At 41.1% G+C, this 21697-nt stretch overlaps 1 protein-coding gene across 1 annotated transcript in view; it reads left to right on the top strand.

Moving 5' to 3' along the window:
* The first annotated feature begins 661 nt into the window (after nt 1–661).
* The window catches only part of pvalb6 (parvalbumin 6), a 45341-nt gene continuing 24305 nt past the window's right edge, over nt 662–21697 (top strand). The window contains exon 1 of the mRNA XM_040124337.1: nt 662–920. The gene's annotated coding sequence lies outside the window, so the exon portion shown is untranslated. The remainder of the gene's footprint in view (nt 921–21697) is intronic.

The following is a 21697-nucleotide window of genomic DNA, read 5'->3' on the forward strand; positions in this document are numbered from 1 at the left end:
ACTCAATCGGCTCTTCTTTACTCTTCTTCTCTTGCCAATCTCCCTCTCTTTTTCTCTCCCAGCTGTCTGTCTGCTACCTCCGGTAAGTTATTGCTGGAACACACCAGCACAGGATTGGATTACAGTGTGATTTAATGGACGGGACGATATTTTCACCACTCTGAAATTGACTGTACCCAGGGACCGCCAGTGTGTGACAGCTTGACATGAGTTGTACTTGTATTTTTTTGGGACCGTAAAAGATTACATTTGTAATGGAGTAAAATGTTCTGAAATCAGCAAATCAAAGCCCTCAAGAGCAAAGCATGAACATACCTGTTTATGTGTTTTCTATCACGTTCCTTACCTCTCTACCCCTTGGCCTCTCTTACTGTTTTTTGCTTCTCCTCCCTTCTCTTTTCCCCTTACATCTCTTCTGCCTCACCCATCTATCCTCCCTCCTCCCTAATTTCTCCCCTTTAATCACCTTTTCCTTCTCTCTTCTCTGTCCCTGCATCCTTCTCTTTCCTTCCTCCCTCCCCTCCAACTTTCCTCTCCCTCCATTCCCTGCAATCCCTCCTCCTCCTCCTCCTCCTCACAAACATCACACAGTCCCCTCCTATCCCAGTCCAGAGCACCATCGCTCTCTCCCTCCCTCTCCCTTTATCTCTCTCGCCCTCTCTCTTTCTCCCCTTCATCTCACCTCCAGCCAGCGTGAGCTCCTCCCGCCTGCTTTTCGTCCACTTTCTCTTTTTCTCTCTCTCTTTATACCTCTCACTCTCTCTGCTGTCTCTTGTCTTTTATCTCTTTCTCCCTCTTTCTGTCTCTTTCTCTGTCTGTCCTCCACTTCACGTCTGCCGCCAGAAGCTTGCAGGCTCGCTTGTCTTCCCTCAACCGGTGAGGATCCAGAAGCACTCGGGACGAAGACTCTGTCACTGGAGGTAAGGGTCTATGTGTGTGTGTCTGTGTCTTTGTGTTTGTTGGTTCACTTTACCTGCATCAGCAACAGCTTTAGGAGGCAGATGGGATGACTGGTGAAAAGAAGAGAAAAACGATGTAGTGGAGAAAGCCAGCTCTGCAGCAGTGAACGGAAAAGTGACATAACATGATAGTGAAAAAGATGTAAAATTGTCAAACAGCAGTAGATGATGATGGTGATGATGACGGAGATGATGTCAGGATAAAAATTAAATAAATGCATGGAAAAATAAATGCTACTTTGATGCAGTAGTCACAATCGACTGCAGCATCAAAACAGACAAAAAAGGGTCAGAGAGGGTTCAAGAAGATGGAGAAAGAAGTAGAAAATGGATAGGGCGTGAGAAAAAAACTGAGCAAAACATCAAAAATGAATTAGAGAACAGCCAACAGGGAGTGAGAGAAATATTTCAAGTGAAGGAGGTAAAAATGAGAATGGGATGCTGATGTTTCCCCGCTGTAGCAGCCGCATGCCTACAAACGCAGTGGTGCCTGCCTCCACCTCTCCCGTAAGAATCCCATTCACAAACAGGACCTGAAAACAGGGGATGGTGATTGGTTCTCTGAGCGCTGTGTCTCTGCGTGTGCTTCATTGTGTATGTGTGTGAAAGAAAGAGAGGAGGAGATGTAGCAAGAGAGGGGTGGGGGAGAAAAGCCATTATATTCCTGTGCGGGTGATGCTGACGCTTCAGAGTAGAGACTTGAATGGAACTGCAGGGTGTGTGCTGGTACATTAACATTATCTATATTACACAGTCCATACTATACAATAATGCAGAGATGGTGAGTGCTGTATAGAGACATCTCAGTGCATTTTAATTTGTGAATCAATTTCTTCATTGGCACATTACGTCCCAATGACAGACAGATCTGGTCACAAACTGGGGCATGTGTGGTGATTTAGCACCAGACTTAACTCACTATTTTTTCTCTCTAACTCTTTCTACCTCATTGCGTCATTCTCAGTGCTGTTCCAGATTGCCGTTCCTCTCCCTGCCACCGTCAGTGGCACAATCTTGCTGCCACCAAAAACCCTCCAAGATTAACAGCTGTCTAAACAATGATGCGCTACTGCCTCCCCAATGCTGGCCATTTAAAAAATGACATTTGTTTTTTTCTCATGGGGGGGGGGGCAGACTTGAAGGGCAGGGAGGTGAGGAAGAAGGGAGAGAGATGGAGGTGAAATAGGGAGGAGGAGGAGAGGAGGGGAACTTCAGATACCTTTTCAGGCGGCATAGACAGAAAAAAGAGATGTGAAGGATTAGGCTGGAATTTGACAAAAAGTTTAGGAATAATAAATTGGCATGAAAAATGGGAGAAGAAATGGGCAGCATAAGATTGACGGAGAGAAAGTTAGGTACAATGATAATATTAACTTATTTTAATCCAAAAGTTGTTGAGATATTTCAATAAAAAAGACAAATGTCAGGTGGTGCTAGAGGAAATTCATCATATGGGAACCATGAATGTCTGAAAAGATCTTTTGGCCAATCCATTTAGTAGATGTTGAAATACAGTATTTCACTGAATAAGGGACACATTTCAGCTGCTACTTGCACTAGACAAAAAGTCTTATGAGTTTATCTTTTGGGCCCCTGAATATCTGTAGCCAATTTCATGACAATCCATCTTATTGCTGTCATGTTATTTTTCTCTGAACCACAAGTGTTAACCTTAGGGTGGAGCTAGAGGATAACCCAAGGGATACCCAAAATCAGTAAGATACAAGGCAGTTAAAAGCCAGTTTTAAAAACTGTGTTTTTAATGCATAGGGAGTGGTGCAGTAGGGTAATTCTTTTCACAGTTTAGGTGCCAGGGATGCAAATGCACAGTCATCCTAGGTTCCAAACATAGACGTAATTAACTGAATTTTGAACTGTATTGAGTAAGAAATGGAAAGTCACAATGCTAAAATTAAGGTAATGTGTTTGTTTTGTAGTTCGAGTTAAAAGCTGAGCAACTGCATTTGGAGGCAAAGATGAAGAGGATATAGTGCTTTTTAAAAACTGCTTAGAGTAATCTAGAAGGGATGAATAACTTTCCCCAGGTCAATGAAATAAATTACTCATTTCTAGAGATACTTCTGATACTACTGATAAAAACCACACTGATTAACCCCTTGTACTTGGTTTTCAAAGTTCAGATTTGAATTAAAAATTAATCCCAAATTTCTTGTTTGGTAGCAGCAGGTATTAAGCCAAGTTATAATATAACTGTCACAGTCATCCATCACACAGCATCCTCAAAGTAAACCTTTAGGGCAACCAAGCTACAAGATTCAGTAAGATGGACATAAAGATAGAATTGTGTATCATCTGCATATACATTAAAACAACATATTCATCAAAGGGAAGCATGTAAATAGAGAAAAAATAAGGGCCAGAATTGGACCTTGAGATTCACCACAAATAAGTTTTTTCTTTCTTAAACAAGAAAATTAATCCACCAAGTTCCACAGACAAATACCTGTCAGAGAGATAGGATTTGAATTCCCTTCTTTCCAGTTGAACAGCAAGCAGGATAATATAGAATACAGACTACACAATAACTGTCCACACAGCCCTATGGACCTTGTGCTATCCTTCTATATTGTTGAACCCACACATCATACATCCTTATAAACTTTATCACCACTTCCCCATTAGATATAAAAGTCAGCCACGATGCATGGTAGCATATCTTCTCCTGATTTTATGCGACTTCAGTGACTTAACGAGCGTGGAGCTCTGTGGAGTGTGAAATACCAAGGTGTGATATAATATTCCGGGAGGAGAAGACTTCACAATGTGGCTGTGGGAGTTGTGTGTGTGTGAGAGAAAGAATGGTTATGCATGTCTGTGTGTGAATCAGAGCAAGGAAGACAGGAAGAGGGAAGGTGAAAGGACAGGTCGGAGCATGGAGTGTGTTTGCGAGAAGGACAGAGAGAAACAGAAGACACTGAGTGGGCGTGTGTGGAGCTGTGAAGATCTCTATTGATGCTGGTGTGTTTAGGGAACTGTGGAGAACCAGTGCAGGAGAAATTTAGGATCTGTGTCAGAGGCATTGGGACAGGTGGACAAGGAAAGATATTTTGGTACCATAACAGTCAGACTGGGATTTCAATGAGTGTGTGTGTGCATTGTGTTTGTACATGGTTATTAAGTGGTCTGATTAACTGCAGGAGCTCTAAGTGCTGCTAAATTCTGGTTATAGGTGGCTCTTGTGGCCTGTCAGTTGAGATGAAAAAGGCAAGTGTGCATGTCTCTGTGTGTGTACTTCTCTCTTACTCATTATCCCAGTTAACGCATCCAGACACAGTCCTCCACACTAACATAGTATCCACTCTTGTACATCAATGCTGTGTTTGGTTCAGATGCAGAGCATTGTTGTCAGCACATCGGCTGAACCGAACAGACATCTTCATATGAAAATTGTCATAACAAAATGAGCATACCACCACTTGGAAAAACTGTCTCCAACTCTTAGAAAAGAAGGTTCACACATTAAGAGATTCAGTGCAGACTGGGAATGATACAGCAATTTACATTATATGATTCAAGCAGGACTCTCTCTGAATTTCTCCGCCACAAGTATGCTTCTGTTTTGCTGTTTCCCCTGAGAAACTCTTGTTGTGTGTATGCATATATCTGTCCTGATTTGACAACAATTTAAAAAACCTTAGTTTAGCATGCTGATAAGTAAAATGTGAGCATACTAACAAACCACAGTAAACGCTGTAAACCACAATATTGGACAACGAAATTTTGACCTGATGATGGTGCTAGATGAAATGTTAAGGGATCACCAAAATTATTACAATTCATTCAATCCAATACTTGCGCTGACATTTCTCTTAAAACCAAAAATGTCAACCTGCTGGTGGCGCTAGAGGAAAAGTCAGAGGATCACCAAAGTCAGTATGATTCATCCTCTGCAGGCCATGATCATTTGTAACAGATTTCACAGCAATCAATTTTATATCCGTTCAGATGTGGATCAAAGTGGTCGAGTACGAGACAGAGTAACATTGCCATCCACAGAGCCATGCCGCTAGCATGGATAAAAGTGCACAAAGGAGCAGACACAAACACAAACACAGTAACTGTATATGTATTGTCAAACTGCATGCAGACATTGATTCTTTGTTGTCATTACCTTGGCTGCATTCTGCAGACCTGTGTTGAGACTTGATGTGAAACTAAACAAAATGAAAAAAAATAACTACTGGTGGTTTGGGTGAGAATTGCGTGTAGGCATGCATGTGTGTATGTATATACAGTATATTTGTGCGTATTCCTGTGTATTTTCAGGAAGCCTATCTTTTGTCCAACATTGCCAATTGCCGTCTCGTTGTCTGTTTTCTCTCCACTGCTGCTTATTGCTGTGTGGAGACTGTGAGTGTGAGAGAGAAGGATGGAAACCTGCCATTGGAATGGATGGGGAAATGTCATTTTAATGGGATAGGTAGAGGGGGTTATTGGTGTGGGTTTGTGATCATAGGTGAGAGTTTCAGGAAGTGGTCAGTTAATTGTAGGTATTCAGAAGGAAGCATGGTACTTATGTGGGCAAACATCCATGAGAATTGGAATTTGATTTCCTTGGTATTTAACATCACCATCATCTTTTTCCTCTTTTTTCACTTTCCTTCCATTCCCTACTTTCCCTCTTTTCACTGCTGTTTAAATGTCTTATCAGCGTTAAGTTTGTTCTCCTCATTCTTCACATCCTCCACCGCCTGTGAGCTGATATGCGGCTGTAAGATAAGTTGTCACTGCTGAGCATATGGTTACCTCATCTCCACGGTTTCTCCGCCACTTAAGAGGTTGTCGTGATAATTAAAACACCGTTCCCAGCCACAGAACAGAGGTCGCTCAGAGAGAATTTGCATTTGTGCTGATTTTGTTATGAAAAGCACAATCAACCCAGTGTTCAGGGCCCTTGTTAAAAGGCATTAATTAAAACACAGATTTTGATAAGAGGACACCCCCCCCCCCCTTTTTTTTTTTTTGCTGAGGTGAGAGATTTAAGAAAAGAAGGGAAATGGGAATTGATTTGGTGACAATCAGAAACACACAGTTTCAAATCATGATTGCATTCATGTGGTACAACTTGACAAGCACAAATACAGTATACTTTATAGTACACTTGCTTTTCGGGCAGCCTGCAAAGTCATCTCGATTGTTAACACACAAAATTTGTGATATACTGTAGCACCGCAGGTCATTAAGCCTTGTCCCGCAGATGCACACTGATACAAACAGGCATCAACAAGTGCAAATTGTGAACTGATGCAGGGCAGGTCATAGATGGTGTACACTTCTCCCCTCCTCAAACAACCCTGATCACATTTACACAACATACACACACACGTTAAAAAATGCCCCTGATATCATAATGGCCCTGAAGGCTGTGACAGACAGGCAGGTTCTCTGGAGTCCTCAAGGGTGAGTCATTGCCAAGGTCAAGGACAGATGTTGTGTGAGGCGGCTGGCATCTGGAGAGTGCTTGATGGTCTCGCTGATAGGAATGATGATTAGTGTAAAACGTGTCTGATGCTGCCAGTTTGGGGCTTATTATTATTGTGTGTGTGTGTGTGTGTATGTGTGTAAGCCTGTAGACACTAGTGCAAATTGTCTGCGGATGTAAGCGTGTGTATGGATGTGATTGTTTGGATGTGTGTGGATGGCACCAGCGCTGGAGCCAAGACATCTATTAACAAGGAATTATGAGCGTGAAGTGAACAGCAACAGTAGTAGACAGTGTTCAGCTGGACTGTGAGGTCATGTGAAGGTGTTGCACATTATCACAATGTATGATCCTTTAGGGAGATCTTAGGTCTAAATGTTGTTTGAGCTACTTGAAGGATTGGATGTACTTCTATGCACAGTTGTGTCAGAAGAGTGAGAATTTTTACCAAGGTCAGAAAGTCAATACTAACTTTAGACTGTCACAGAGGCCTGCCCAGTGCAACTGGAGTCAGCCCACTTCCAATTAGAAAACCCTGACCTCTTAAATGAGATCATTAATGAACCCATGGTCAGATGGGAGCGAGGGCAAGCAAAAATTGACTTTTCTTATTTTAGAGCTTGGAGTTTTTTTTAGAAAAGAAAACTTAAATAGGATGATGATGTGACCTATTTTGTCAAAGCCTCTTAAAGCTACTATCTTTAGGGAATAAAGTCATATATAGATTTACACTGTTTCTAAAGCGGTGAACAGTATCAGTCCTAAGGTTAAACGTTTACTCAGTCAACAAATGTAATTTGTTCTGTGTTAAGTTGTGCAACATCCGTGCAAGCATATTTTGCTCAATTACACAAATTATGGTCTTTGTTGTTTCTTATTTTAAACTTTTAGCAAGTTTTGTAATATTAAGGCTAAATTAACATTAAAATGCTACCGTGGATTCACAAAATAACTCTTAGATTAATGTAGAGCCAATACAGTCACATTACATACACTGCAATCTTTATTAAAACACAAATTAGACAGCCCACCCATTATTGAGAATAGAGGGTTTGTGAATATTACCAAATATATCAGCACCTTTTTATTGCATATAATGCTAATTTTCTACATGATTACATTTCCATTTAAACAGGAAAAATAATACAAGATAGGTATAATACTCTTAAAGTAATTGTTCGACAATTTGGGAACTATGCTTATTTGCTTTCTTGCTGAGAGTTGAGTACATTGATATCACTCTCATGTCTGCATAGTAAATATGAAGCTAGAGCTAGCAGCCGGTTAGCTTAACTAAACATAAAGACAGGAAACAAGGTGAAAAAGCCATCTTAAATCTGTCGAAAGGTAACCAAATCAAGCAACTTTTTTACAAGCAACTCAGTGTGCTCAGTAATCAACATATATAACCCCTGCAAAAACCAAAGGTTCAAAGCATAATGATGTGGTTTTTTGGGGGGGGTTATGTACTGGGCTAGACGCAATGCCTTCTTGGCCCTTCTTTGCCCTGGTCCCCTGGAAACCTCATGGTTGCGAAAGACAGATTAAACAGACAAGATAGAGCGTGTTAATTAGTGAGCTTTAGAGGTGCTGGTAGGCAAATTCTGTTATCTTTGGACAGAGCCAGGCTAGCTATTTCAAGCTAAGCTAATCTGCTGCTGGCTGTAGCTTTATATTCATCGTTCAGACATCTAATTTTCAGTAAGAACGTGAATATGCCTATTTACCATAATGTCAAACTATCACTTTAAAAGTCAAGAATTCTTAAATAAAATTCAAAAAAACTATTGTATCTGAATTTTGAACATCAAATCAATATGGCTGAATCCCTTTCACTTAAAAAAAGGAAAATAAATTCAAATTTGGGGAAGAAATTTCCAAAGGTCTTGAAAGTTTTAAAGTTGGATTATTCAAAGTGCATGAGAAGTTCTTGGCTCCCAGCGTAACAGAAAAGAACAAGTGGAGAAAGCCAGAGCTGCCTTAAAGGCCCAGCGCCCTGTATGCCAAGCACAGTTACTTAAAACAGCTCAAGCAAATGTGGAGCAACGAACTGTCAATGATCATATAGAACTGCATTATCAACCCACAGCTCATCTCAATAGCAGAGATTAGGCGAGATGAGCCGTAGCTTTGCCCTTGCAAAGCGGCATTCGTTGTGAACAATATCCATCAATTCCTCTTGAATGTCACATCTCAGGCCACAACCTGTCTCTCAGGAACAAAGGCCAATTTTCCTTCCATTTATCACTTCCTTACTGTAGTCCTCTTTCGTCTGACAATCATTTCCAATTCCCTGACTCTACATTTTATTTAATCTGCAATCGTTATCCCATTATCCATTCTCACTCTTCCATTCCTCCATCTCTGCATTATCACCCGCTTTGTTAGTTGATTCTATACTGAAAGTTTCTCACACAAACATTATTATTTACATTCTGCCACAGTCTCAAAGATCAATATTCATACTACCTATGACATTGTAGGTAATATTCATTTTCTATGAATTATAACAGTGACTATATCTTGAAAATACATTGAACTTGCATTACATTTCTCTGTGGCTTTTTTTGAGGGGTCTGTGTGCCAAGATGCAACCCGGCAATCAGGGGGGTGAAAGGTCACAGATGAACCCTGGGCCATGGGCCCCCCTGGGCCCAAGGAAAGGTCATGAAAAGGTCTTTGGTTGACCCTTAAATGGGATCAAGTTCTATAATTCTCTTACTGACTTATATCCCTGACAATACAATTTATATGTATTTATATATAAATATGTGTTTCAAACACATTTCAACTGATACCCCACATCCCGCTGTTATTGTAAAAAGGTGCGGTCGAAACACTTGGTCAGTCAGATGTGCAGAAGACACACACCGACTAGCTAAGTCAGGGGCTGAGAAAAAGAAAAGCCAGAGTAAAGAGAGAACAAAAAAATGAAAGGAGCAGAGAGACAATGGCCAATTTTTCTGGCCCAAAAAAAAAGAAAAAAGAAAATGTGAAGACGTGCCAGGTATTACAGGTGAAGGCGAATGTGAAAAAGGTTTGGAGCTAGGCAGACTAGCAAATAAAACTTTAGCTGCTTAACCTTTAAGCAATGTTAGCACGTTTACTTAACTACATTAAAAAAACACTGCTGCACTGACCTTATAAAGCCATTAGATTGCTTTTTTTTCTCTCCATTTTTTTCCCAGCGTTTTTGTTTTAAGGTAAAAGAAGGAATATATCAAGCCTATTGCAAGGAATCTTGGATACCGGTTTGAAAGTAAGAAAGCCTGTGTGATTATGGTTTATCATCTTGGAAATATTTCAAAAATACAATCTATTTTAACTTTTAAAAACACAGAGACCATCCTACATGCCTTCATCTCATCACGTCTAGATTATTGCAACAGCCTTTGTAACTTAGATTTTGGAAAGTTCTCTATAAATAAAGATCATTATTATTATTATTTTATAACTTTCAGTCTAATTTGAAAGAATTTTTGGCAATAACTGACATGACCTTTTTTACTTTATAATCATAGTGAGTATTTGTTTGCAAAACAGAGAATGGCCTTGGATGGGTCTGTAACACTGGATTTGGAAATGGTTGTTAGAGGCACCATCTTTGTCACTACAGGGCTAATGGCCAAGAGCTTATTTGAAATTGACCGTGCTGGTATTAGAGCTAAGGGTGGGTGGGTACTGGTGATGCTGGAGTGGGTGTGGATGAGTGGCTCCAATTTTCTCCCCCTGTCCATAATTCCTAATGGCTGGCCTGCCAAATTGCATAATACAATGTCTAGTAAGCAACAAAACAAATTTCAAGGTTTTTAATACTGGGATGTTTTCATTCAGAATTCATATCAGTGATCCCACCAACAATAACCAGCAGCAGAGACAACACTCAGTGACAATGTTTCTCCTGTATTACACTCCTTCATGAGACCCATTCAATTCAGTGTCGCATTGCCAGACTAAGGCCCATGTTATTATCAGTAAGAGGCATTAGATTGGAGTCAGACAATGCTTTGAGGAGGCTATTTTTACATTCATATTGCACTGGTATGGTACTGGACTATTGCAGTTGACTTTTATCAAGGGGGTTAGGGGGTGCATTTATGTGCTTTTGGTGCTTTGTGGATGCAACAGCATGATATAGTAGTGTAATGCACTTTACCTTACCTGTACAGAAGCTGTCCGCTTATAGAGGAGAGGCCTTTTTGGATTGCTGATGTCAATGTGTCTCTACACGTGTATGCATGTAACTGTGTACTGTACCTTCATAGAAGTGTGCAGGACTCTGTGTATCTCTATTCACTTCTTCCCCTAAAGCTGTAACTCAGTTACACTGTGTCTCTCTTTTGTGCCTTTATGAGTGACTACACATTTCTTTCCTTGATGTGAATGTACATATTCTGTCCTCAACCCCCTGCCTCCTGCCCATTTTCCATCCTGCTCTCATTCTCTTTGTAAAAAGGCTGGCCCTAGCAAACAGGCCTGAGGCAATTCCTAAGCACTTGAGTTTGGACCGAGCAGCAGAATGAACATGAGAGACTGAGAAGGGGAGAGTGTGTGTGTTGTGTATTCCCCTCTCGGAGTGTGTGTCTTTGCGTACGTGAGCAGTCAAGGGTGTGCTACTACTGCTGTAACTGTTTTCTGCTGCAAGGTCAATGGAGCGCTACCCCCCCCATCTCGCGCTTTCTCACAGCCCTGTAAGAGCTGCTGTCAGTGACAAGTGGGTATCAGCTGCTGACTATGCATCACTGCTGGGGTTAGGGATACAGGGCAATGAATGCATAATGGCACAAATTGGCATCCACGTGCACACTCTGCCAGCATTGCTCACTCACACAAATACAGATTCACATGCACAGCATGCCACCAGCGCTCAGAAAAATGTATTCATGAAGACTTGAGTTGCGATGTGTGGATAGCCATCCCACTTACTCTCCTACTCTACTAAATGCATTGTTATCCAACTGTGAGGATACAATGTGAGTCTATATTTAGAGCATCCTAAACAACCACCAGCAAACTCAAGCGCAGCGCAGGCAAGTCATGTGTCAATATACAAACCATTTGTTTAATGATGCACAAAATTAGATGGATGAATAATACTCTACAAGATGAATGCCTAATTACAAGTAGCAGCAGAAGTGAAAATCACTATCATGACATAAAATGGACGACCTCCAGTATGTTCTCTTACATGGGTATTTTGCCTTGTTGACTCAAGGTCAAACTCCCCTCAAGAAGTAACAAATCTGCCGACATCGTAGGCAAATGCCCCTGAACATCAACCTGTATGTCTAATGAATTTAACCAGTCTTCAAACTGTGACTTTAACAACCCCTTCTCTCTTCTCTGCCCCCCCCTCCCTTCACATCACAGACATGGTCCAGAATACAAATTGTGTTTTCCTTTCTTTATTTGGATAGCCTATAATGCTGTAGGCCAGAGGAGAATGTGTTCCGCCAAAAGAAAAGGGAGGCAACAATAAGGTGGTAAAGCTGTTCTACAGACAAAGAGATGAAGGGACAGAGAGGTAGAAATAGAGACAAATTGAGAGGGAGAGAATATGTAAGGAAGAATGGGAGATACATGAGCAGACAGGGAGAAAAGATAGAAAGAAAAAAGGTAAAATGCAGATTAAGGAGGGTGTACTTGAGTTGTGTTCCATAATGGATTGTATGGTCTTCAAAGATGTGGGTCACAATTTTCTCCAACCAACAATGACACAAAGTCTCTCGCCTCAATACAGCACGAGTGATCCTTTCCTATTGCAGCGAGTCATTTGATTCAATGTTCAGATAAAAAATGTTGATCAATTAAGATTTGACTTTTACATGTAAGACAGTACAAGTCATCAGGTACCACCTGATTCCCTGAGTCTGCTTTCACAGGCTACATCAGATGGGGCTAATGCTTTTAAATAAAGGGCAACAAGAGATAAGGCTACTGTCCAGTGACAAAATCAAATATAAGAATGACAGCAATATGGTCACAACAGTATGCAGCATTAACCAGAGAACTAGATATACAGTAGTTAAAAAGCAAAAACATTATTTGAGTTTTAAAAAAAGGGTAATAAAGCTTCTACAGGGAATTCATTTTTTGCTTTTCTCTCAGGATTTGGACTGAAACTTTCAGCTCTTTTGAAAGATTGCCAGACCTGGCATATCAGTCAGGCACGTTACCTTTGACATGCTTTGTGTTCAGGAAATAGCCACCATGCCCAAGTGTAGAGATGAGTAAACTGTTAAGCTGAATTTATTCTTGATGCAGCGGGTTAAAAGGAGTCCTGCCGAAATACCTACAGTATTGGTTTTGATTTATAGTTTTATTTCAACCGTTCAACCACAGTATTTTTGGTATTTTGCAGTATTTCACACCAAATATACAACTCTTAATCAAGCTTTTGATTTCACAATTCAAAACCATGTTTTGAGGAAAGTATTGAAGGAGTGCTCCAGTGATTTAGTATTGTACTTCCATAAAGTCAAAAGTGACATATAAAAAACAAGAATGGTCAAAACCAAAGCAGCAAAGGGCAGGATATTCAGACTATTTGTTCCTAGTAATCTTATGGTCCCCATAATGCAACTTGACAGAATCTTTCATGAGACCCTCCCTACCTCCTAAATACCTGTGTCTTTCAAATCCAACACCTCTACTTCAAAATGTAAGTCTCAAGCCAAAGCTGAGATGATAATAATCATTCTCTAAATCGAAAAATCATACATTTGATTCGTCACTGATCCCCTGAATCTCTGACAAGCTGGGGAAGTTAACAACACCCTTCATCTTCAGATTTTTGTTTCAGTGACCTCGAGCAAATATGAAACTCAAACTGAACTTGAAGGAGTGTGTGTGAAATTTACTGGGATGGTGAGTGTACTGTATATACTGTGTGAAAACCTCACCCCTGTTTGAATGAGTCCTCCGGGCCATCGAGACGGCACTCGGACATAGTGAGTAGAAAGACTCTGTTTATCTGCATGAACAAGCATCTGCCTGAAGGGCCTTTGAGCAGGACACTAAAAGGGGCTGTTCCTTCCTGGCAAGGACGAGACCTGTGATATACTGACCATGGCACTGATGAAGTAGGCCGTTATTCTTAACTAGGCAAGGTTGGCCTGTGTCTCTTACAGGGAGTATGCAGTGAGCCAGATCTCAGAGTCCATCGACCCTCATTAAAATCAATGGCAACAGGGCATCCTGGCACTCACCTCACAGGATCTCTCCTTTTGTCTGCTGGATGGAAGGGTAAATGCTTTATTCAAGCTGCATGGGGCAGCAAGACAGAGCGGCAACATTAGAGGAAACAAATCAGAACGTGGGGGGGGGGGTGTAGATCGCTGCCCTGAAGAGGTGTGTGTCTGTATGAGTAAAAAAGGAGACGTGTCTCTCATGACTCTGACCCCATTCATTCATGGCTCAAACCATTCTTGTGTTGCTTTACCCTAGGTGCCACACCAGTTACCACACACAAAAACTCCTTGGCATGATTAACGTCAGTCTCATTTGATTCAGTGTTTTCCCTGAACAAGGCCCAGCCAAACTGAACTCCATCACTTTAAAGCAGCTGAAGAAAAAAATAGGCCCTTACATCACACTGCTGTGAGCCAGCTGGGCATGACGAAGACTGCAGTATTTTCAGCTCGGGAGACACAAAATCGCACACTCATTGGCCCCGTTGTGCTTTAAAGACACTATACTAAGCGAGTCAAGGGGCATCTTCAACAAATAACAGTAAATATGGATGAGTATATGAATGAGTAAGCATTAATGATTTCTCAGTGCAGTCGCAGGTGAAAGTTGAAGTTACACTGTGATGCTCTTCTTTATTTTCTCCATAGCATGAAACCATAAGTGTCAGAGAAATGTACAGGCATGTGGCATTTCATTTCTAGGATTATAGAATAATATACTGTATATACTATATGTGTGAGTGTGTAGGGCTCTGTCTTGTATGCATGCGTGACACTGCTTCATCTGTTACATTTGTGACATACATATAAGAGTGATTTGATTCTTCTGGTCAGCGCCTTTTCCAGCAGTTATGTTATTTACCTGTGTGTGTGTGTGTGTGTGTGTGTGTGTGTGTGTGTGTGTGTGTGTGTGTGTGTGTGTGTGGGTGGGTGTGGGTGTGGGTGTGTGTACAGTATGTTTGTCTTTTTTCATTTACAGACATTTCACTGTCAAAGTCAAGGTCATCTATATCATTTGAATTACATACATTCTGTTGGTGAAGTACAAGCTTTCACATCCTCTCAATGTGCTCAAATTCAATTCAGTATTCATAAGAGGGTAACAAAACACAAGGCTGATGATTACACATAGTTTAGCAAAGTGTGGAATTGTTTTATGAACATGTAGCATGTGTGGCCTGTGTGGCATGGACAGTGAGTGGGTTTCCCTCCACAGTCCAAAAACATGCAGATCGTTAGATTAATTGTACATTAGCTGTGAATGTTTTTGTCCCCTGCGTCAACCCTGAGATAGACTACAACAACTTGTCAAGGATGCTTATGTTTTTAAACCTGTCTGTTTCTTGGTTTGTTTAATTGTCAGCAGGATTACGCAAGAATTATATGTTGTATGTTATCTGACATTGTCCTTGGCGGAGGTCTGCGCTCCACTGAGTGCTCTTTTAATTCAAACATGGTTTCATTACGAGGGGGTGTTCAGGCCCCCAGACGAAAATGCCAGTGCAAGTACATACTGAAGCAGAGCCATATTGTGTAACTAATTTCTCAGGAATACCAAATAATTCGATTTCAATGACACCTTACATGCTTCAAATAATGACTGGTGAATAAAACTATTGTTTAGCTGAGGTAAAGAGTGGATAAGTGAGATATTTAATTTATTCTGTCTGCATTGTTTTGCTGGTTCCCTCTTCAAAACCTTTTATCTGCATTGCCTGATTGAAAGTATTAACAGTAGGGCCATTTCCATTTTGTGATAAATGTAGAAACTGCATAAATCAGTCCCTCAACTCAGGCTCACACAAATATCAATACAAAAAGTAATTAATTCAGAAATTCGCCTCGGCATTCGCAAATGTCTTACTGATTTCTACCATAAAAGATTACTTCTATTCAGAACCTCCCATTCAGAAACAGTGATGCTTACGTATTTCCTAACAAGTTATAATAGCCATTTTTACATCTCATTGAGCCCAGAAGCAAAATTATGATAGGGCCGTTTTGGAAACTATTGATGCTGCTGTATTTTTAATCGGCTAGATTAATTATTCCATTTGGAATGAGAAGAAGAGAAGGAAGAGGAGAGAAGGAGAGGGTAATGGCTTGGCAGAGGACAGAGTAGATGAAGAGATGGCATGAAAGACACATTTGTCACATATATATATATATATATATATACACACACAAATATATATATACATATTTGTGTTTTCCTGCCCACGGGTGTGTTTTTACAAGCCCATTTATTAGCGGCAGAGTGACAAGAATATCGTCTGAATCAGGTGTTATAGCAGAGGCTGACTGGAAAAACATGATAGATAGTTTTCCTGGAAAGAAAAGAGAGGAAATGCTGGCCACAGAGAGGTTGGTGCAATGATGGGGCCATTGGTTGCTCACTGTGTTTGCACTGTATGCGTGTGTGTGTGTGTGTGTGTGAGCCACATCCTCCTGTGGTCCTCCTGTGGTCACCATTCAGTGCACCGCACCTGGAGTATAAGAGCCCGTCTGCAGCAGCCAAATGATCCTGCCAGAGGGGGTGGGGGGACACAGGAATGGAGAAAGAGAGATAAAAGCGAGGAGGGGGAATCATGGATTCAGGGATGATGCGAAATGTGCCAGGAGAGGAGGTTGATGTGACTACAAAGATGTGTGTTGCTAAAGAAAATGAAAGCGTACAATTAATGGAAGGAGAGTTGGAAATGGGAAGAAGAGAGAGAGAGAGAGAGGGAGACTTAGGGAGAGACGGCCAAATGAGAGGGAGTAGATGGATGGAGAGGCCAAGGAGATAGATAATGATGTTAATGTGGGTGGCGGGGACATATTGTCTTTGAAAAATCAACAGGATGGAGAGGAGCCACACTGACAAATGAGGGAAATTAAATTGAAAAAGAGAACAGAGAAACAAAGCAAAAACTGAGGAGAGGATGACGCCAAACTGGAACTGAAATAAGACAAAAACCAGACAATAGAAAGAACAGGTAGGAGAGCCTCAATGTGTTGCTTATATAGCGTTTAACAGCTTCACTCTGCTGCCCAGTCTGGCTCCAATCCTGATTCATGATATCAGAGCACTATTTTGGAGGTACTCGACCATCATTATGCTATTAAATGGGTAAAAGTTAGATCCAAGGATACACTTCCCTCCTTCCTTCCAACCACAACCTCCCTCCCTCACAAACTCACTCAACCCAAAAAGCATCTCTCAGATTGTGTAACTGGCAGAGACAGACTGATGCAGTGTGTAATTATTTCAAAGGAAATGTGACCGGATTACATCTTCTTTGAACATAATGAGGTTATGTTGTTAATTTAAGTTTTTATCAAATCTAAAAAGAGTTGATACTTAATATATCAGTCAAATGTTCAACATATACAATGTATTTCTTTTCCACCAAAATATCTGATCTTGCAATAGAATAGCCACACAGCATTATTAAACTTTTTTTATGGCTGCCAATGACATGTCATTGTGAAAGAGGTACTAGTTTGACATGAAGTTATAGGTACTAAAACAATGTCTTGATCAAGCAAAGTGGTCCATGAGTGAGATGGGAGGTGATCAAGGAGATGAAAAAGTCATGGAGATGCATGAGAGATTTTCATACAGTAGGTGATGTTACACTGCCGGGTGTTATAAAGACAGTGAGGCAGCTGTTGGAGTGAGAGAATTTTCCTAACAACTATTTAACTATTAAATGCTTGGACAAAATATGCCAATAAAATCATTGAATCTAAAAAAAAAAAAAAAAAAAAAAAGGTTGAACTTTCAGTCATTTCTCCTTCACTCTCTCTTCTTTACTTTTTTTTTTTTGCATTTATGCTGCTAATCCGACAAAATAACTTTGAAGATCAGGCCAAAGAAAACAATGAAATACATCAAAATTTTATCCACGTTTCTTTTTCTTCATTTGAGTGTATAACTGCTTGATATGAAGCAAGCAAAACCTACTTGAGATGCAAAGCGACACCAGCTCATTGAGGCACGGCAGCTGATGAAGTCTTGTCTCACCTGAATAGAGGGTGGGTCGATGGTGAAATGCGAGGAATGAGAAAACCATCATGACGAGACTGACAGCTGCCAGCACCCAGCTGCAAGAAAGAGGGAAAGAACAAACTTCCCCTGGCACCAGATGTTCCTTGACAAGAAAAGAAGAGAGGGAAGGAGCGGCGAGGAGATGAGGTTGGGGTACAAGTGAGAAGACGAAGTGAAGATGATGAGAAAAGAAGGCAAATGCAAAGAGGAAAAATCTGGGAAGAGGACAGAATCTTATGCAGCTAAAAAAATCTTGACAAAAAAATTCAGAATCCCTTTGGAAATCCTCTTGAAGACATTTGATTGGTCGTTACTTGGAAGATTTCTGCTTATGAAAACGTCAACTCTGGATGACTTTGCTTGAGTAAGAAGAAGTTTTCTCTAGAGTAACTTTAATAATTCGAAGTGTGAATTTCCTCTCTGTGCCCTGAATGAGAAGGAGGTAGGTCTGCACGGGATTAAAAAGAGGAATAAAAGATAACGTGAGAGAGCCATGAACAGTTTGTCCCCTCTTCTGTCTTGTCGAGCTGTCATCACAACATCAGGACACCAGTCCTGCTATTCTTTCCCTTTCACCCCACCTGTCCATTCTCTGCTCTCCGTCTCATCTACACCGTCTCCTTCCGCACTCCACCCCCTCCAGCATCGCATGCCCCTCCTAATTATTCCCCCTGTCTGTCTCCTTGTCTCCCTCCCCCCCCCCCCCCTCCCTGCTCCTCTCCTCACCTGCCTCATCTGTCACCTGCGATTCCACGTCAGGAGCTTTTTATTGGCAGGGCCAGTTCAAACTACTACAACTAAAGTCCTCTGCGTGTGTGTCTGTGTAGGTGTGTATGATGTGATTTGAGAAAGGGAAAAAGAGGGTAAAAGTGTGTGTAACCTGATGTATGTATCCTAACTGCTGTCAGCTTTTATTTGTGTTGCCAAGAGGGCAGGGAAAATGGGCAAACTGCTGTTGAATGAATGATAAACCAAATCCTAGCGAAGGGACGAAGGGACCAGAGGAGATCCCTCTTACTCAAACACACCTCTTTCCTTCTCTTTCTGTCATTCACTCCCTTTGTCCCCTGCTCTTCCTCTCTCTTTCACCTATCATCTTATCAGATCTGCAGTCCCTTAAAATTTGTTCTGCAGGATGACAGAAGTGAAGTATGTCTGGAGTAATGTACAGTTGGAAGCATTGCATATCCTGCAGCTCTGTGTGCTGCCCCTACACACACACACACACACACACACACACACACACACACACACACACACACACACACACACACACACACACACACACACACACACACACACACACACACACACACACACACACACACACACACGCACACACACACTAGTAAAGTGTGTAAATTTTGATGCCAGCCGCTGAGCGCCGACTCCCTTGGGTGCAGCAGCTACCCTTCAGGTGGTAACAAGGAAGGTCACAGTAATGATCATTATTCATCCTCACAAGCTCTGTGAGTAAGTGATCACACTCTTACTTTCATTCTTTCTTTCTCTCTACCCCCCCCCAACACACACACACACACACACACACACACACACACACACACACACACACACACACACACACACACACACACACACACACACACACACACTTCCTCTATAAAGCTTGACGGTTAGGGAAAGGACTGGGTTGTTACAGAGCTCTGCTGGCTGACTGAATAACATCCCCTCCCATGTTATTGTTGCACTTTAGGCTATAGAATAATGGATTCCAGTACTGATTATGTTCACTGTTCAGCTTACACATCAAAGATGCATGCACAGCCTGTTGCTGAATCAGAGCAATACCAAATCCTACTCAAGTACATGTTCATATACTATATACGCATGTAGACATGCCTACACAAACACTAATTTGGACCCCTGCGCTGCTCAAAACATATATAATATGCATTATGTAATGCCTCCCGAGGGCTGATGGAGGACATTTAGTTAATGCACAAGAACACAGTGAGGTCAGAACAGTAACAGTCACTAATGGCCACTCAGTGTTCATTATATTTGTTTGTATAGGCTTTATGTGTGCGATTGTAGTGTAGCAGGTAGCAGGTCAGAGAGGTTAATGTAGAGGAATAATAACTCATGAGTCATGGACCTGTTGTGATAAGAACTTGATGTGGGTGGGACCGGGGACTGTGTGACAGTGAACAGGCTATAGCTAAGCCAGAGGCAGACAAAGTCACATTTGGAGGAGGCTGTTTGATCCAAAGCAAATGATGCATGAAAGCATGAAAAAAGAAACTGAAGATGAAATTGAATCATGAGGCTGTTAGGTCCTCTCTTTTTTTCACAGAGAAGCTCTGACAAAACAGTTTTTCAAGACAACTCCTCTTTTCTCCTCTTTTTTCATCTTTTCAATAAAATTAGATTTAATTAAGTCGTGATATTCAATCAAAGATACCTCATTCTATTAATATTTAAATTGCCCATTGGCCAGCTTGTACTATGGGACTTTTTAAACTTTCCATTAGCCTTATAACATTGATAACATCAATACTAACCACTTTGTACGGCTACATACACTCTAGAACAACTGTTCATATTACCTAGCATTAAACTAATGTTTGGTATTAACATGTTTGCCAAGTAATCTAACTATAAATGGAGGGCTCCCTGTCTGTCTGTCTATTTTCCATTTTCTTGACAATTGCTCATCCGATCGACTTCAACCTTGGTGGGTGTATTGCTGAGGACCCAAGGAAGTAGAATGTCGACTGTTAAGTTTTTTGGATGAAACACTGTTTTTTCTACACGTTAAAAGACGTGAAGAAAAAGGTGGAACTACACTGCACGAGCAGTGCAGCACCTCCACAATTTACAGTGCACACATACCAGGGTTTTAAGAAATCAACTGCGACAGCACTTTCTACACTTTCACCCAGACACTATTGGAGTGAAGTGGAGCGTTCACCTCCAGAAATGATGCATTTACTGTAGCATTGCTAGGGGACACTATGTCACGGCAGGCGTATTGTGCAGGACCCAAGGAAGTGCAGAGACAAAGCGTGAAGTTGTTTGAATGATGCTCTGAATTAATGCAGGCCAGGCAATCAGACACTGCACCGGTATTCTAAAATCCAGGATGATAAAGTTCTGTCGGTTGTGTTTTATAATCAAGTCTTTCATGTATTCCTGCAGAGTGAACAAGCGAGAGGAAGCCACTCCTCAACAGATTTATTACGCCTGTTTCCCTGAGAAGTCATGAATGATGCAGAGTTTGTTCAAAGGCTCTGCGACACCTCACCCAAACGGCTCAATTATAACCACACTCTGCACTATCTCTTCTATAAAATGCACTTCAGCTAGTTGTCGGTGAACTCATTTTAATCCAGGAATTATAATGAAACCAATTTCTCTTTTTGCATAGCATAAAATTAAACAGGGTTTGACGTTTTCTCGTTACAATTAGATAGGAGGACTTTGCTTTTCTGGGCTCCATGGGAAAAAAGAAAAATGACTTCATTAAAACATCTTTACTGTCACTGTTGGAGCATGCAATGACAGCGCATGGCTTGAAGTACAGGCTGAATAAATGGGCTTTTATCTAATCAGGTCATACTGTGGTTGAAGGTGTGCACTTAGTAAGTCTAACAGGTCATTAGCAGGGAGTGGATCGATGCACATGAGATGCCGGTACATTAACTCAACTTAATTACAGTGTCTCTCTAGTGTCAAACCCGACCTCCTCCCTCACTGCAACACACGGATACAAACATACAGTCAGTTGTAAGTTTATTAAGTACACCAAGCTAAAGGTAATGCAGGCTAATACAACACTCTGGCAATAACTCCAATCTTCATTAAGGTTCAAATGTTTCAGTTTTTGTTGAAACAGTTATAGAGAGGAGTTGATTCAACGGTATGGTCATTTTGGAGGGTGTCGGGCATGTTGGCTAGAGAGACCGCAGAGAGAAGACAGTTTTTTTTTTACTCCTCACAGAGTTGTGTGTCTGAAAAACATTAAATCGAAATGTTGCCGAAGTGACTCTTACTCAACCAGCTAGCTAACAACGCTTGCTAACACTGGCTGTTCACCCTCACAACCCAGCCT

Source organism: Xiphias gladius, chromosome 3 (genome assembly GCF_016859285.1).
Source record: "Xiphias gladius isolate SHS-SW01 ecotype Sanya breed wild chromosome 3, ASM1685928v1, whole genome shotgun sequence".
NCBI lineage: Eukaryota > Metazoa > Chordata > Actinopteri > Istiophoriformes > Xiphiidae > Xiphias > Xiphias gladius.